This window comes from Cynocephalus volans, chromosome 12 (assembly GCF_027409185.1).
Source record: "Cynocephalus volans isolate mCynVol1 chromosome 12, mCynVol1.pri, whole genome shotgun sequence".
NCBI lineage: Eukaryota > Metazoa > Chordata > Mammalia > Dermoptera > Cynocephalidae > Cynocephalus > Cynocephalus volans.
This window is the reverse complement of record NC_084471.1, coordinates 14130570-14147414: the sequence shown is the minus strand read 5'-3', so window position 1 is coordinate 14147414 and position 16845 is coordinate 14130570.

Genomic DNA, 16845 nt, shown 5'->3' with positions numbered 1-16845 from the left:
GGTCCACCCCAGCATCCCCAGCACCTAGCAGTGCATGGTGTGCAGCAGGTGCTAGACATATGTGTTGAATGAATGTGGCATTACATGATAAAGACGACATTCAAGTGAATGGGGAAAGGATTTCTATTTTTAAAAGTTTGTATTTCTAGACTCTCCTTTTTAGAGAAATTAAATATCTAAATGTAAAAAATGGAAGGAAACTACCACCAGAAAATAAAGGAGAATTCCCCAAATCATCGATTTTATAGAGAGAATAGAATGTGACTGGGTAGCAAGGTCATAGCCTGAGACCTGGGAAAGAGACACATAAGCCTTTGCCGAAGATGTGAAGGCTCATAAATTCATTCATTTGTTCATCCAATGCATTTCAATTAATTGGGGACTGTGACAGGCCAAGGATTTAGAAGTGGCTCCAAACTCGCCTGCATGTTGGAATTCCCTAGGAACTTAAAAAAAAAAAAAAAATACTGATTAGTGGGTGCTTCCCACTCCCAGGGACTGGGGCTTAATTGGTCTGGGCTTTGGAATTTTTAAAAGATCTCCAGGTTCATTCTGTTGCACAGCTGAGTTTGGGAGTTTGAAGTGAGACATGTTTTTGCTCTACAGCATTAATATCCTCTTACCCTTTGGATGCATATTCTAGCTTCTAAACAACCAGCGGCAGATTTCTTTTTTGTAAACCAGAAGCTGCTCAGACTCATATTCCGAAGCGTCTCACCCACCTCTTCCCTTCTGTATCACAGAGCTCCTGCGTAGGCCAGGCCCTGGTGGAGACCTGGGACACCACAGCAGAGAGAAGACAGTCTCTCCCCAAAGGTGATTAGGGTCTGGGAGGGGAGACAGGCTTCAGGGAAGCCATGAACAATGAGGAGATGTCAATGGGGTGACAGGAGGAGGTCAGTTGCTGTGGGAGCTCCTGAGGGATGTACTTAGCCCTCTTCGGTGGGCAGGCCTCAGGGGAGAGGAGGGAGTACCTAGTGGGGCCTTCTGCCCCGCCACGTGCGTTCCTGGGCTGTGCCTCTGCCACTTGTCTCACTGAGCCCTGTCTGCATCACCAGCCAGGTGAGCCACCCATTCATTAAGTGACACAATGCACAAATATTCACTGAGCACACCTCTGTGCCAGGCACCAGCCAAGCTAGCAGTGAAGAGGACAGACGAGGACTGGGTGTGCACAGTGAGCAACCTCACACAGTCCTCTAATAGCTGGGGGCTCAAGCAAACCTAAGGCGGGATCCCTATTATGTTACCAAAGTGAATAAACTATTTCCTTTCACTCTTTGCCCTGGCTGATCAAGATGTCTCCACGGAACCTTGGTTTAGCAGAAGCAAAGTACTAGTCTTCAACTAAGAAAATGTGGGGCAGGGAAACTTCTAGTTGCAGTCACGGAATCTGCAGCAATGATGGTTTGTGGTAACCCCTGGGGACCACAGAAATACTCAGGATGGAAAAGACATGTGCAAGAGACCAGATTTTCGATGTGTACAGACCAAGAAGGTCTCCAAGACCTAAATATTCATGTTAACAAAAAGTGAAGCTGGGACACATTTAGGACTCATCTATTTTCCAAGTTGAATATAACTACACAGTACATTTATAATTAAAATGAAAACAATGTATTTTAAAGTACACTATCCTCTCTGCTCCCCAGTCCTCTCCTCCCCTCTCCCCATCTCTCATTATGCTGCAGTCGCGCCTTTAAGTGGAGAGAGTGATGCTCGGGCATTCCCTGTGCCCTGCAAGGAAAAGTCAGTTATTTGAGAAAAGCGGTGATTGTGAGAAAATTACTCTGTGACTGCAGTATAATTTATAATCATGAAAAATCGGAAGCCACTAAAATGTTCCAGCACTAGGGAACTGGCTAACTATGACATGCTCGTCCTCAAGTAGAGCACTGCGCAGCTACCAGCAATGATGTTTGCGAGGCTCAGGGACTGGATTAACATAGAAAATGTTTATGTTATCAAGCTAGGTGGAAAAAAAGCAGGATACAATGTGAATATATACTTTCTCACCTTTTACCTGACCAGGGGAAACACACCCCTCAAACTTGTGTGTAGGAAAAGAAAGCCCTGGGAGGTCGCAATGCAGTTATTTTTATTTATTTATTTAATTAATTAATTTATTTATTTTTAAAGATGACCGGTAAGCGAATCTTAACCCTTGGCTTGCTGTTGTCAGCACCACGCTCAGCCAGTGAGCCAACCGGCCATCCCTATATGGGATCCGAACCCGGGGCCTTGGAGTTATCAGCACCGCACTCTACCGAGTGAGCCACGGGTCGGCCTAATGCAGTTATTTTTAGTTAGAAGTAATTCTGGTGACTTTCCCCCTCTTCTTTCCACCTTTCTGTATTTTTCAAGTTTTCTGTTATGTGAATTACTGCTTTATGAGATGGAAAGAATAAATATTTACATCAAAAGTTAAATAAATATTTTTAAAAAGAGGACCAACTTGTCTACTGGTCTTAATTGAGCTTCTTAAATTGCTTGAATGAATGCAAAGTCTCCTCCTCATCACTGAATGAGGCAACGGTGGCAGGAGAATGGGTGTGTTTCCATGGGAGACCATCCCCATGATGTCAGCTGGAAGCCTGGGGAGCCTCCAGTCCATCCATCCATCCATCCATCCATCCATCCATCCATCCATCCATCCATCCATCAGTCCGTCCGTCCACGCAAATCCTTACTGAAAACCCACCATGCGAAAGGCATTGTTCTAGGTATTGGGGGTAAAACAGTAAACAAAACAAATCCTGCCTTCATGGAGTTTACGTTCTCATGGGGGATACAGAAAAGAAACATACTAAAGAAGTAACATACAGTATATTACAAAGTAACCAGTGTTAGGGAGAAAAATAAATCTAGGAAGGAGGATACAATGTTAAACAGGGTCATCAGGGAGAACCTCTGGGAGAGGCTTATATTTGAGCAAAAACATGAAGGTGGGGGCACCGGCGTGAGGATGTCTGGGAGAAGAGCCCTCCAGGTAGAGGCAACGAAAGGGTGAGCACTGGCTTGGCCTGTCCCGGGAGCTGCAGGGGCTGGCGTGCCAGGAGCTGGGGAAGCGAAGGGACGGTAGGAGACGAGGTCGGAGCAGGAGCTGGAGGCCAGAAGGTACAGGGTCCCATAGCCCGTGGTAAGGACTTGGGTGTGTACCCTGAGTGACAAGGGAACACACTGGAGGATTGCAAGAGGGTGACATAATGACAGAGACTTCAAGAGGGTCCCTGCGGCTGCTGTGTGGAGAACAGACTATAGGCAAGGCTATGCCAGGGATACCAGTTAGCTAGTTACCGAAACAGCACTTGGGAGAGAGGACAGTGGTGTGAACCAGTGTGGTAGCGACTGAGGTGGTGACAAGTGGTCCGATTTTGGATATTGTGAAGAATAAGAACTTAGCTGTGGAACGTCACGTATCGGATTTTACTGCTGACTTGGCATTGCAGGGACTGAGGGAAAAGTTCCTCTTCACCCCAAAGGTTCATTAAGAAAAATCACTGACAAATTTAGATCAATATGAAGAAAACTACGTGTTGACGTTAGAGGCCACAGGCTTTGCTCATGGACTGGATGAGTGGCGTGAGGGAAAAGATGGGAAGTAACACCAAGGCCTTAGCCTGAGCAGCTGGCCCAGTCGAGTCACCGCTGCCTGAAGTGGACAGGTGGGGCTGGGGGTGAGGCGCATTAAGTTGGAGATGCCCAACACATGCAAGCGGAGGTGCTGAATATGGGGTGAGATATATGTGTCTAGATTCAAGATGCTGGACCTCCAGCAAGAAATTGGTCAGAGACACAAATGTGTAAATAGATGGTATGTAAAACTGTAAGAGTGGATAAGATTATCACAAGAGTGAGCATAGGTACAGAAGAGTAGATGTCCCAGGTCAGCGCCTGGGGTACCCAAGCTTGAAGAGGATGTGGAGATGTGGAGGAACCACCAAAGGAGACTGAGAAGGGACCACCACCATGGTCACAGGGGAACCAGGAGTGGGTGTCCAGGAAACCCAGTGAAGAAAGCCTGGAGCAGATGCTGCTGATAGTTCAAGGACAATGAGGTCTGAGAGTTGACCTGACTGAGAAACACGGAGGCCATCAGTGGCCTTGACAAGAGCAGTGACGGTGAAATGGACGGGGACAAAAAGCTCGGCTGGAGAAGGTTTAAAAGAGGGAGAAAAGACATTGGAGGCTGAGTACAGGCAAAGCTATTGAGACTTTCCAGAGAAAAGGACAGTAGCTGGAGGAGAAAGTAAGAAAGGGGAAAAACATGTAAGATGGAAGACTAGCGTGGCTCAGTGCTGATGGGGGTGATCCAATAATGAGAAGAGGGTGGAGGAACCCGGGAACTGGTCCCCTCTCTCAGCTCCCAGAGCCTGCGCTGGACAGCAGCCTGGACTGGAACCCCGTCTCTAGACTTTATGCACTTGGCTGTGCCTCTGGGTCAACTCCGTCTTACTTCCCACACACTCCCAGCAAGATCCTTTTCAGAGGTACATGGTGTTGGGGTGCAGAAAGCTGTTACCCCCAAATATGGTGCTTTGACATGCTGGAATAAAGCAGCAGCCTCAAGGTTTCTCTGATCTTCCCTCCTCTCCCATCTCTTAAACCTCCGCCACTCTCCAAAGCACAGAATGAAGCTGTTCCTTTATCTGCCTCAAGTCCAGACATGCCAAAAAAGAAGACAATTACCTCTGGTCCTTTCCCTGCACTTTCATTGACTTAACTCATATCACAGGAAGAAAGACTGGAGTCTGTCAACATGCCTAGACTGATTTTTGTCACAGACCATTGTCTTATATTTTGGTCCCATTCAGTATTTTGAAGAAAATCACTTACCCATCATTGTCTGCTCTGCAGGCCCAACAGGCTTTGTCCCAGGCCATTGTATGTTCTCCAGGCCCACTGTGTCCCCCTAAGACTCATTTACTCCTGTACCCTCATTGCCCCTTTCCCTGTGGAGATGGGTGTATAATCTCTGTACTCCAGTGGAAAATTGGGACATTACTCTCTTGTGATTCTCCTGTGCTTTGCCTTCTACAGCACATTAAATAATAAAATTTGTTATGCCTTTTCTGCATATTGATCTAAATTTGTCAGTGATTTTTATTAATGAACCTTCAGGGGTAAAGAGGAAGTTTTTCCTTGGCCCCTACAATGGCAGGTTAGCAATAAAACCTGATTTATGACATTCTACAGGTAAGTCCTCATTTCTCACACATTTAAAAAGAGTCCAGTCCTGAGGAATCTTCTGCTCTATTCCCTACCAGCCATAAGTTTCATTTCAATCTTCACAACCTGTGAAATCCTTACACATATTCAGAAACTCCCTGATCCCTGTCTTCTTCCTTCTGGAAAGGGAAGAAAAAATATTCACTGACAGTTTGTTATGTGCTATGTGCATCACCAACTTTACTGAATAATAATGGCAAGAGTCACTGAATACTTGGCACTTCCTAGACACTGCGCTAAGTGCCCTACACATATTGTCCTAGCCCATCTTGCAACACCCTGATACAGTAGAACATTTATCATCTGCATTTCGTAGATGAGGAAGCTAAGGCGCAGAAACGTTTAGTAAATTGTTCAAGGTCATCCATCTAACAGGTGGAAGATCCCGGTCAGAATCCTCTGACTCTTGATTCCTTGCTCTTAACCACTATCCTACACTGCCTTGGTTAATTTTCACAATCATGCCTTCAGGTAGATGCTGATTACTTCAGTTTTACAAATGGGGAAATGGGGGCTCCAAAAGGCTAAATAACTTTCCTGAGGTCACATCACTAACTAGCGACTAAAATTTGTACGTGTCTGTGCTTACAGGCCTATGGCAGAAATTTTAAGCTGGGGTGAGTTAATTCTGGCAAAACTTACTTTTAAAAGTATTTGGAGACTGGTATTTTTCACACATGCACGTGCACATCAAAATTGTTACATTCGGTCTGTACTTAGCAAGGATTTTTCACAAGCATTGACCTCAACTTTTCCAAGATTTCTGGAGCCTTGTGATTTGTCTAAGGCAAGGGTTGGCAAATTACAGTCCATGGGCTAAATGTGACCCACCACTTGTTTTTGTAAATTAAATTTTAATGAAACATGGCCACACCCTTCATTTCTATATTCTCTCTGGTTACTTTTGTGCTATAACAGCAGAGTTAAGAAGTTGCGACAGAGACCATATGGCCTGAAAAACCTAAAATACTTACTGTTAAGAGTTTGAGTGTCCCCCCAAAACTCATGCTGAAGCTTGATTCCCATTGTAACAGTGTTAAGAGGGTGGAAAATGGACTATGGCATTTAAAAGGTGGAGTCTTTGGGAGGTGACTGGATTGTGAGGGCTCTGCCCTCAGGAATGGGTTATCAGGGAGCAGGCTGGAGGCTTTATAAGGAGAGGAAGAAAGTGTGCAGAAATGTGCTCTTGCTCAGCTCTCACCATGTGATCCCCTGTGTTGCCATGGGACTCTGTAGAGAGTCCGCACTAAGAAGGCCCTCACCAGATGCACTTTCTTAACCTTGGACTTTCCAGCCACCAAAACTGTAAGAAATAAATTTCGTTTTTTTATGAATTACCCAGTTTTAAGTATTCTGTAATAAGCAATGGAAAACTGACCGATATACTATCTCATGCTTTACAGAAAGTTTGTTGACCCCTGGTCTAAAGGTTTCAAGAGAAGCCACTTTTGAATACCTAGAGTTTTGGCTTTCAAAACGTGAAATTACCATCTGTGAACCAGGAAATCAATTTCAGAACCTAGAAGAAACCAAGGGGCGATGGTGAATCAGTAGTAATTCTGAGAGCACTTCTCACATTTGCCTCTTTTCCTTGCAAAGCCAGACAACCCCTCAAGCAAGCTCAAGTGGAAGGCTGGAGAGAGGATTACTGTCACCCTCTGGAGAGGCCTGGCACTGGGCAGCCTTCTCTGTCCCCTCCCCATTGAGCTCACCGCCCCATCTCTCTTCACCTGGTCTTGTTCTCCTTTCCTGCAACCGGTTCTCTCTGCATTACTGTTTACCCATGGCTCCAGATGGACAATCAGGGCCCTCTGCCATTTTCTACCTGTGTGAAATTCGGCTTGGCTCCTAGCATCACTAAGTCTTAGCTTTCTCACCTATGAAATAGGGATGCTAATAAGGGGTGTTGTGAAAGCTAAGTGAGATCTCATATGTGAGGGCACATAATGTCATCCCCAGTATGTGACAGACACTCAGCCAGTGCTGTGCTTCCAGAGGGACAACAGGACACTTGGGAAGCATTTATTGAATGCCCTTGATGAAGAGCACCCTGAAAAAGGAACCCCGAGCTAGCACAGCAGACATCAAAGCCCAAATCCCTGACTTTGGAGAACTTATCATTCCTCTGGAAAGGCCATTCTATGCCTCTGTTTTGTCCATCAAGCAAAACTCCGAAAACACCAGCAAGGCAACATTTGGGCAAGGAGAGGCCCCTTGGGTCCCTGCTCCCCTGCCTATAACTGGCCGTGGGTCTTGTGCTCAGCCTCTCTGGGCCCACTGTTCCTATTAGTCAAACAGACGGCTGGACTACTTGAACTTCAAAGCTTACACCCAACTCTGCAATTCCACGACTTCGATTCTATGGACAGATGAAGAGAATCAACTCTGGAGGCTGGACTGAAATAACCTCCATCCAGTGAAGAAAGGTTTATGGAGCTCCAGCTACCACCCAGTGCCAGGCTCTGTGCAGGGCCTAGGGGCACAGGAGCAAAGCTGCTCATACTCTTGCCTGGGTTGGAATCTGGGCTCCACTACTTCCTCACCACATGGCCTAACTCTGTGACTTCTCTGTCCCTCAGTTTCTTGAGGAAACGAGGAACACACAGTTCAGCAGGGAAGACAGGAACTGAACCGCTACAATTGGGTGATTAAGAAGATGTTGAGGACTTAAGGCTCAGAACCTATGTTATTGTTCTGTTGTTACAGCCTGGTATGGTTGTCCAGAGTACTTGGCTCATCCCTGTACAGCACACTATTCATGATAAAACACTTATTGAACAAATAACTACGTGCCATATATTTCTAAGCATTTCACATATATTAACTTTTTAAAACCTTACCCTAATTTAAGGTAGGGACTATTACTATCCCCACTTGACAGATGAAAACACCGAGACATGCTAGGCAAGTCATGCAAGGTCATACACCCAGGAAGTGGTGGAACCAGATTTTAAATCTAGACAGCCTGGCTCCAGAGCCCATGCTTTTAAGTCCTGAACAGATGCTGCTTTCTCAGAGCAGAGGAGCAAACCATCTTGAAGGGACAGAGACACATTCTCAGGCACATTCCTCTCCTTTTCTGGGCTCACAAGCTCTGTCTTCTGTGGAGCTGGCAGATCTAGTCTCGCTGGTGTGTGGTAAGAACTACATGGGGCTCTGATCAGAGGAAACTTGGTCCTGACACCCACAGCAGGCCTGGCAGGCCCTGCAGACACTGAGGGATGCCTGCTAACTCCAGGGCCCGTGTCTGGGGCTGGAGACAGAGAGCAGAACAAAGCACAGTCTTGGCCTCAAGGAATTCAAAGCAACGCAGCACAAAGCTGTGGAGAGCTCAGAGAGAAGAGAGATGGCAGAGCTGGAGTAGGTTGGAAATGTTCACAGGGAAATAATCTGGAGGGACAATTAGGTGGAAAGAAGAGCCCGAGTGGGAGCAAAGCAAGGGGAGGAATGCGATGGCTGGCAGGGAGGCCATGCATACCTACCTTGAGCCAGACCCTGTTGTAGGTCCCTGCTCTTGCAGACCTTGGTCATGTTCTAGGTTACGGTGGTGGACAGGCAGACAAGGTCCCTGCCCCTGTGGAGCCTGCAATCTCTTTCAGTTTGGGCTTCTCATTGTTGATTCTACGTCTGGGAAGATGATTTGAGGGTAGAACTGGAGGGGGCTGCCAGTGCTGGTTAAGGAGTGCAGAACGCGCCCTCAGACAACACAGCCTTCCACGGAGACGGGGCAGGAGATGACAGAACAAAGAGTGATCTGGCTGAAAGGCTCCAGACCATGACCCTTGAATATTTCCACTGACCCTGTTATAGCCAGGCTGCCCCTTCCCTGCATTTAAAAAAAATTAACAAACTTTATTTTTTATAGTAAAATTGCATGGAAAATAGAGAACTCCCACATATACCCTCTCACCACCCCCAGACCATCAACACCTGGCACCATGGGGTACATTTGTTACAATGGACCTACACTGGGACATTGATCCGAACCTTTTTAAAATGAGCTTTTCTGTTCTCTCAGGAGCTCCTGAGATGATAAGGTCCAAAAACCATTCAGCGTGGTGGTTTCCGACCAGGATGCACATTAGTATCATCTTTGGGCTCTTCATAAAGTCCAGATACTCAGACCCCACTCCGGCCAACTGAGTCAGAGCCTCTGGGTGTGTAAGTGGGGTTCTTATTTGCACCTTTGTTGAGAACTTCCAATGTGTGGGCTAGAAACTTGGTCAGGTAGTTTCCAAAATTGAGGCATCGTTTTCCTGACAAGCTACTAGGGGGTGCCCGCTTTTGTTTACCACCTGGTTAAAGTATTGCACAATTGCTCCCATGCAACTTCTCACAGGGCTTAACAGATGCACAGGTACTTTATACGCCATGAAGTAGAAAGAGCGTTACTCCAAGGAGAAGGCTGAACACCTGGGTGGGAACGCATGGCCAGTTCATCCTCATTTCTGGGACTGAGCTTTTGTTTAGTCGTGATTTTCACCTGAAGAGACAAGTCCTGTCATCAGCAATATAGAATCAGCACTTCAGTGGTTGGAGGGTCCCCACAGAACATCTGATCTCCCCTAGCATTCATTCTACAGAGGGGGAGGCTGTGGGGCAGATGGGCAGAGATTTGACTGAGAACACACAGCCTGCCATGGCTGAGAGAGGAAGAAGAGGTCTGCTGGTGCTCCTTGCAACCCAGTCCTCTTCAGGCCGACAAATGCGTCATCGGTTGCCATCGCAACCAGCCTGGGCAGTCTGGCAGCACGGAGAGGAGGCTATGCTGCAGGCAATCCTCGATGGAGATGGAAGCCCGAGGCTGGGAGCCACCTTTCTGACCCTTGGCTTAAAATGTCTGCAGAGTCATCATCGTTTTAAGTACAGTCTCTGGGGATTATGTGTGGTTTCATTCTCAGAAGCATACGCTGTGCCTGTGGCTGTCATATGCCCGTGTTTGAGTCTGTTTTTTCTTTTTGTGGTACCTTCAGCACGGTTTATACGATGGGAGCTCCAGCAGGTGCCCCAGTGAGGCGTTAGGGAGCCTGATGTGATTAATCTGGTCCTTTGCCCTCTGGAAGCTCACCGTCTGGTGCGGGGAGAGTACACAATTACCTAACAGGAAATCCAGCTTCTCCAGGTTGTATTTCCAAGTGGTGCCACTATATAGCTGCATGTCGCCAACCGATGTTCATGTGATGAATGGATACTGCAGGCCTGGGCTGAGCTTGAATCACAGAAAAACTTTTTTTCCATTTGTCACTTCACATTTAATCATCTTAGTTTTTATGGCAATATGTATTCATATAACAGTGTAGAAATACTTTTTAAAAACAGCTTTATTGAGATATAATTCACATATCATACAATTCACCCAAAGTGTACAATCCAGCAGCTTTTAGTATGTTTGCAGAGTTGTGCAACCGTTACCACAATCAATTTTAGAACATTTTCATCACCCCAAAAAGAAAGTTCATAACCATTAGTAGTCACTCCCCATTTCTCTCCCTCACCCACCTATTCTCTTTGTCAAAGCCTGTCAACACAGGAAGAATTATATCGGAGGAAGGGATTCAAGCCAACAAAATGAAATGTGTAACAGCGTGCTATGTGCTAGATAAAGGCGAGTGTCTCTGGATGCTTCCCGTGGAGGCCAGAGGCCAGCACCTGCTCACCCCGATACAGAGGTCAACATGGCAGGTGCTATTCCCGAGGAGCATGGGAGCTGACAAGCAAAGGAGGAAGGGGGGGTCCAGAAGTGACATCTGAGCTGAGTCTTGCAGGCTGAGGACAATTTCATCTGGAGGGGGTAGAGGAGCACAGGTGAGGAAAGAGGAGGCACAGCGTGTCCGGGGCACAGGCCCTGGTGGCATGGCGGAGAACGCACAGACACCAAGTGGGCAAGGTGGCTTGAGCCACAGCGGGAGGCCTTGAGTGTCATGGTAAGGAATTCGGATTTTAGACTCTGGAAAATGGGAGTTTCTCAAGGATTTTGAGGAGAGGGACAATATGGAAGAATTGAGACAAGCTATAGATAAGCAAAGCCTCAGTGAATCAGATAACATCCCCGATGTTCAGAGCGGTGAGTGCCGTGAAGGTCATTGGACAGGGTGCTGGGGTAGAGAGGGAAGGCGCAGAGGCTTATGGCCTGGGCGGCTGGAGAAGGCCTTACTGAGGAGGCAGTGGTTTCAGCTGGGACCGTAAGGATGAGAACTGGGGGTGCTGTTTCAAAGCAGAAGGAACAGCTCGGGCAGAGGACCTAAGATGAGAATGACTTAAAGAACAGAGAGCAAGCCAGTTTGCCTAAGCAAAGTGAGAGGTGGGGAGAACGGCAGGAGAGGGAGGAATCAGCTGAACTTGCCGACTGATTTCCAGCGGGGAGGATAAGGGAGGGGTCAGAGGTGGAGGGGCTCCCTGATTTTAGAAACGGGTTGGGGACTGTATTAGTCCATTTTTGTGTTGCTATAACAGAGAAGAGGTTTATTTGTTTTATGATTCTGGGACGGGCCTCAGGCTGCTTCTGCTCATGGTGGAAAGCAGCAGGGAGCTGTCGGGTACAAACAGATCAGATGGCGAGAGGAAGCAGGAGAGAGAGAGGGGAGGTGCCAGGGTCTCTTTAAACAACCAGCTCTTGTGGCAACTAATAGAGCGAGAACTCACTCACTACCCCCACCCCCCAGGGAGAGCATGAACCAATTCATGAGGGATCCGCCCCCATGACTCAAACAGCTCCCAACACTGCCACACTGGGGATAAGATTTCCACAAGTTTTTTTTGGGGGGGGGGCAACACAGCCAAACTCTATCAATGACGCTATTAGTTGCCATAGCAAACACGAGGTGAGGAGTGGGTTTGGAGTGGCCGGGCGTTGGCAGGGCTGTCTCTAGGACAAGGTGAATGCTGTTAAAATCAGGCACTTGGCTCAGGGAGAACAGAGGAACCCAACAGTGTAAACTCACCAATAACCTGCATCTTCCCAAGATGAAGATGGGAGCACTGCCTCCTTCAGCAAGGCTCTTTTTTTCTTTCTCCTTCATTCCTTCCTTCCTTTTTTCTCATCATTTTTTTTTCTCCCTGGGGTCTTAACATGGCTATTGCCAACTGCTGGAATGGCTGTGGTCTGAATGTATCCACCCAAAATTTGAGTTGAAATCCTAACCCTCAATGTGATGGTATTAGGTGGGGCCTTTTGGGAAGTGATTAGGTCATGAGGGTGGAACAATCATGAGTGGGATTAGTGCCCTTATAAGAGGACCCAGAGAGCCTGCCTGTCCCACCATGTGAGGAACAGGAGAAGGTGGCATGAAGCAGGAAATGTGGCTGCACCAGACAGTACCCTGATCTTGGACTCCCCAGCCTCCACAACTGTGAGAAATAACTTCCTGTTTCTATAAGTTGCCCAGTTTGTGGTATCTTGTTATAGCAGTCCAAACGGACTAAGACAGAAACAGGAGATTTTGAGTAGAAAGAGGATTTATTTCAAGCATATTGAATTTTAAGAGCCTGTGGGACTGCAGCTGGATGTGAGTCTAGACTTTAGGAGAGCTTTATGGTCTCACTACGGCTTTGCAAGTCATTAATATATAGGCAGAAATTGATGTCAAAGAGTTAGTGACATTTTCAGGGGAGTACTGAAAAAGAGGGAGGCCTGTAACTTGAGCCCTGGGGAATAGCAAGGTTTAAGGGAGAGATGGATGAAGAGAACCCCACAAAAGAGGCACAGGGCAGCCAGAGACCGAGTGCAGTCCAGCTTACGGATTTCTGCAGGACTTTCTACAAGAGCAGCACTAATAACACTCAGAGGTTAAAGGCACAGACTCAGGAACCAGACGGCCTGGGTTTGGATCCTGGTTCTGCCACTTCCTATTTATGTGACATTGGGCAAGCATAGAGATATCTATGCTTCGGTTTTCCTCATCTTTTAAAATGGGAGTAACAGTACTGTCAGGTATGGAATTTGATTTCTCCCTCCTTAGAAGAGAATACATTAGCCTGTTACTGTTTCATGGATACAGGGACAAAAGATTTTATTACTCACGGCACAGCAGGCAGCATGAGCCTCAGCGTATGGGACTGTTCCTTGAGTCCTAAGTCCCATGGGCCTGGTTGGATGCTATGCATGCAACAGCTCTGTGTTGTGCCTGAGGATCACTGAGCTTAGGGAATCCACCTCTTTTACAGCAGGCAGGAAGTAAGCTTGTTCTTTGTCCTGGACAGACATGTTTGCTCGCTGCAAACATAACCCCCAGAAATGGCCTGGGGAAAGAGCAGTCAAGGCTTCGCATGCTTGGCATACCCAGCAGGAAGTGTAGGAGCAGAAGGCTCAAAGAGGAGTGCCTCTTAGGAACCCCTGCCTCACAGGGCTGCCAGGCAGATGAATGAGGGAACACATGTGAAGCGCTGTCAACAGTGCTCTGTACGAGTCCACTATCATTACTAGAGGTGGCAACATGGAGGAAGGTGGGGCTGGAAACTGCATCACTTTATATAAAAAACTGAAAAAACCCAATTCAACAAATGTTTATTGAGTGCTTACTATGTGCCAGGCAGTAGAGATACAGCAGCTAACAAAACAAAGTTCTTGACCTCCAGGTACTTGTATTCTAGTACAGAGAGACAAATAGCAGATAAACTACCAGGATCACACAGTAAATAGGGCCTTGTAGACCAAGATAAGGACTTAGAATTGGCTAGGGGATAGGAAGCCTTCAGAGGTCTGCACAGAAGCACATCAAGACCTAACTGAATAGGTTGGCTGTGGGGAGAACACACAGGTGGTGGAGTGCTGCTGGAGAAAGGATGGGAGCAGGCAGACCAGTTCAGGAGATGGGGCCAGACAAGGACAGGCTAGTTTGCACTGGGTGGCAGTGGCAAGTTACCCATCTTGGCCAGTCACAGTCCAACATGCAAGTGAAAGGACCCTGAGAATAGTCGTGTGTCAAACAAGTGGACCGAGAAGCTTCTGAGCTGTCATCATAGGGGCTGCTTCTCCCTGGAGGTAGAAGCCAAGCAGCAGCAGGATGCAGAGCAAGTCAGCCAGCACGCAGAAACTTATTCCACAAGTTTGCCATGAAGAGGAGTACTTGGGATCTTGCAAACATTAAAAAAGAAAAAAAAAGTCTAAGAAGATTTAAGCGTGTCTAAATGCCAAAGGAACTATAGAAAGGAAAAGCTTAACCATCTAGGAGATGAAAACAAAGCAACATACCCAAGAAGGTAGGAAAGGCCGGGATGCAGAGCGCAGGTATAGGGTTTGCCTGTGATGTGAACACCTCTTCCAAAACAGGACAGAAGGGAAAAGGATGGGTATAATTCAGGTAGGTTTACAGATGGTAGCAAAAATTCATTGAGGGAGGGAGATCCTGTCTGATGGCCTCCATATTCTCCATTAAACAGTAAACACAACGATCTCGCAGGACGAAGTTAAGGGAGCTGGACAGTCACAGAAAATGGATATTATGGAGACTGTCAGGGATTTTGGAATTAATGGCTGAGAAACCAAAGCAGCAAGGGATGACTGAAAGTACAGGTAGAAAGAATGACTGAAAGATGACAGGTAAGAAAGAATAGGGCTAGGTAGGACACATTTCCTAGTTTAGGAAAGCAAAGGAGCCCAGGTGGCACCAGGAGAACCCGGAGAAGAAGGGACAGAGGCGACAAGGCAGGAAAGGGGCAGACATGTCAGGAAAGTCAAGTTGGGCAGCGGGCCCACAACGAGGACAGGTATGGTGTGTGGGCAGCGGGCACACAGCGAGGACAGGTGTGGTGTGGGCAGCAGCTAAGAGTCCAGGGGAGGATGAATGGTAAAGAAGTGACGCTGCAAGATTTCAGAAGCAGACACACAAAAATAGCCTCTGCACAGACGAGCTCATTGGCTGGAGAAGCCAAAGAGCAGCCTGCGCGGTGCCTGCCGTGGGCCTCATTTACCTTACGGCAACTAGCCGTTTATAGTCTTACATTAGGAAGCGCTGTGGTTTTCCTTCTCCCTTTCCCCTTAAGAAGTCAAATCCAAGTTGCATCTTTCGAGCCTCAGGCAGAGGCAACAGGGAATGAGGATCAATACACACAGGCCAAAGAGTGGTGTTTCTCTCTTTTATTTAAAAACAGTGCTTCATTACCATTTGCAAAGGCGGAGGTAGTGCTCCTCCTTCGCTTAAGAGTTTATAAAAGCCAGCAACATGATCAATAATTTATACACATGGAGAGTAATACAAAAAAATAAGGAATAAAAGCTAAAGATCTAACTACTCCGACCTTCACAATTCCAGCTACTTGATAATAATAGGAGTAACCCAATGAATACTGTATGGTCTGAAAGCTACTATACAATATGATTCTTAACGAGAAGGGAAGGGAATTGAGACTGTCACAAAGCCCTGGGATGCTTCTCTGGAGTTAGCAGGAAAACAGGACCCTGGGCAAGCAGCTCGGGTGTCCTAGGAAGTGATTCTGGGGAACGGTGAAGGGGAAGGAGAGAAGGCTAGGTGGTCAATTGTACAAGCATCCCATGTGATGCCCCCTTGCCCCAAAGGTACCTGTTTTTTTGCCATGGCAGTGGGAGGGGGCCAGAGAAACTGCATGTTGCATGTAGGGATGGTCCAGTCCCTGCCATGGGGAGTGGGGAGAAGAGGAGGGGTTCTGTGGCATTTTGAGCCTCGCAAAGATCTGGACTGAAAAGCTCAGAGACTCAGGTAGGTCAGCCTGTCAGGGACAAGTAAACTCCACTGGCTCTCTTCTCACTTTGCAGGCCTAGTTTACATGTGTCAGCCCCAGGTTTGCTCCAGCTATTCACAAGCATAATTATAACACAAGAAAAAAACAATTCATATCCCTTAGGGAAAAAAGAAAATCAATTCATCACTCGATATATAGCACAGCCAAAATGAGCTGCCAAAACAAGCACACACACACACAAAAATACCGTGAACAGAAAAATACAAGAAAATGACTAAGCTGGGAGTCTTGATGGGGTATAGACATTGCTTAAAGCACGTATCAGTCCCCAGAAAAACCAAACCAAAAACATTTTTTAAAAATTCAAAAACTCATGTACCCCCTGGGAATCTGGTGTCGGTAACAGGGGCCGGGGGTGGGAAAAGAAAAGAGAATCGCTGTTCCCTTTTGCTGGCCAGTGTGAGCAGAGTCCTCCATCACTGGCATGTATATAACCACCAGCCACGGAGGACCGAGTCCCCACGCTGGCCATCTCCTTAAAGGCAAGGCTTGAATTCTGGCTGAGGAGCAGTTCTCTCAGTTACCAGTCCCTGCCAACCAGCACCACCATGGCTGAATTGAGCTACCGTTTTCCTGAGTGAACTGTAACTGGCTACAGTTTCGGTAACATGGGTAAGAACTCAGCTACTACAGCCAACTGCAATACTTCAGAAATCCCTTCCATCCCTTGGCTCCTCACTCCTAGTGCATCTGATTGAGGAATTTGATAACTTTGCTGTAGTCTGGTCTCTTAGCCTTATTTTCAAAGAAAGGTGCCAGGGATTCTACTGCACTCACTAAACCCAAGGGCACATGCTGGCTTAGGATACCCAGAGCCTACTTGGAAAGGGCCCTGTTTCCTATTCTAGCTCTTGGATGGCTATTGCCTGGTTGATCAGAAAGCAAGGACGAAGGAAGTAC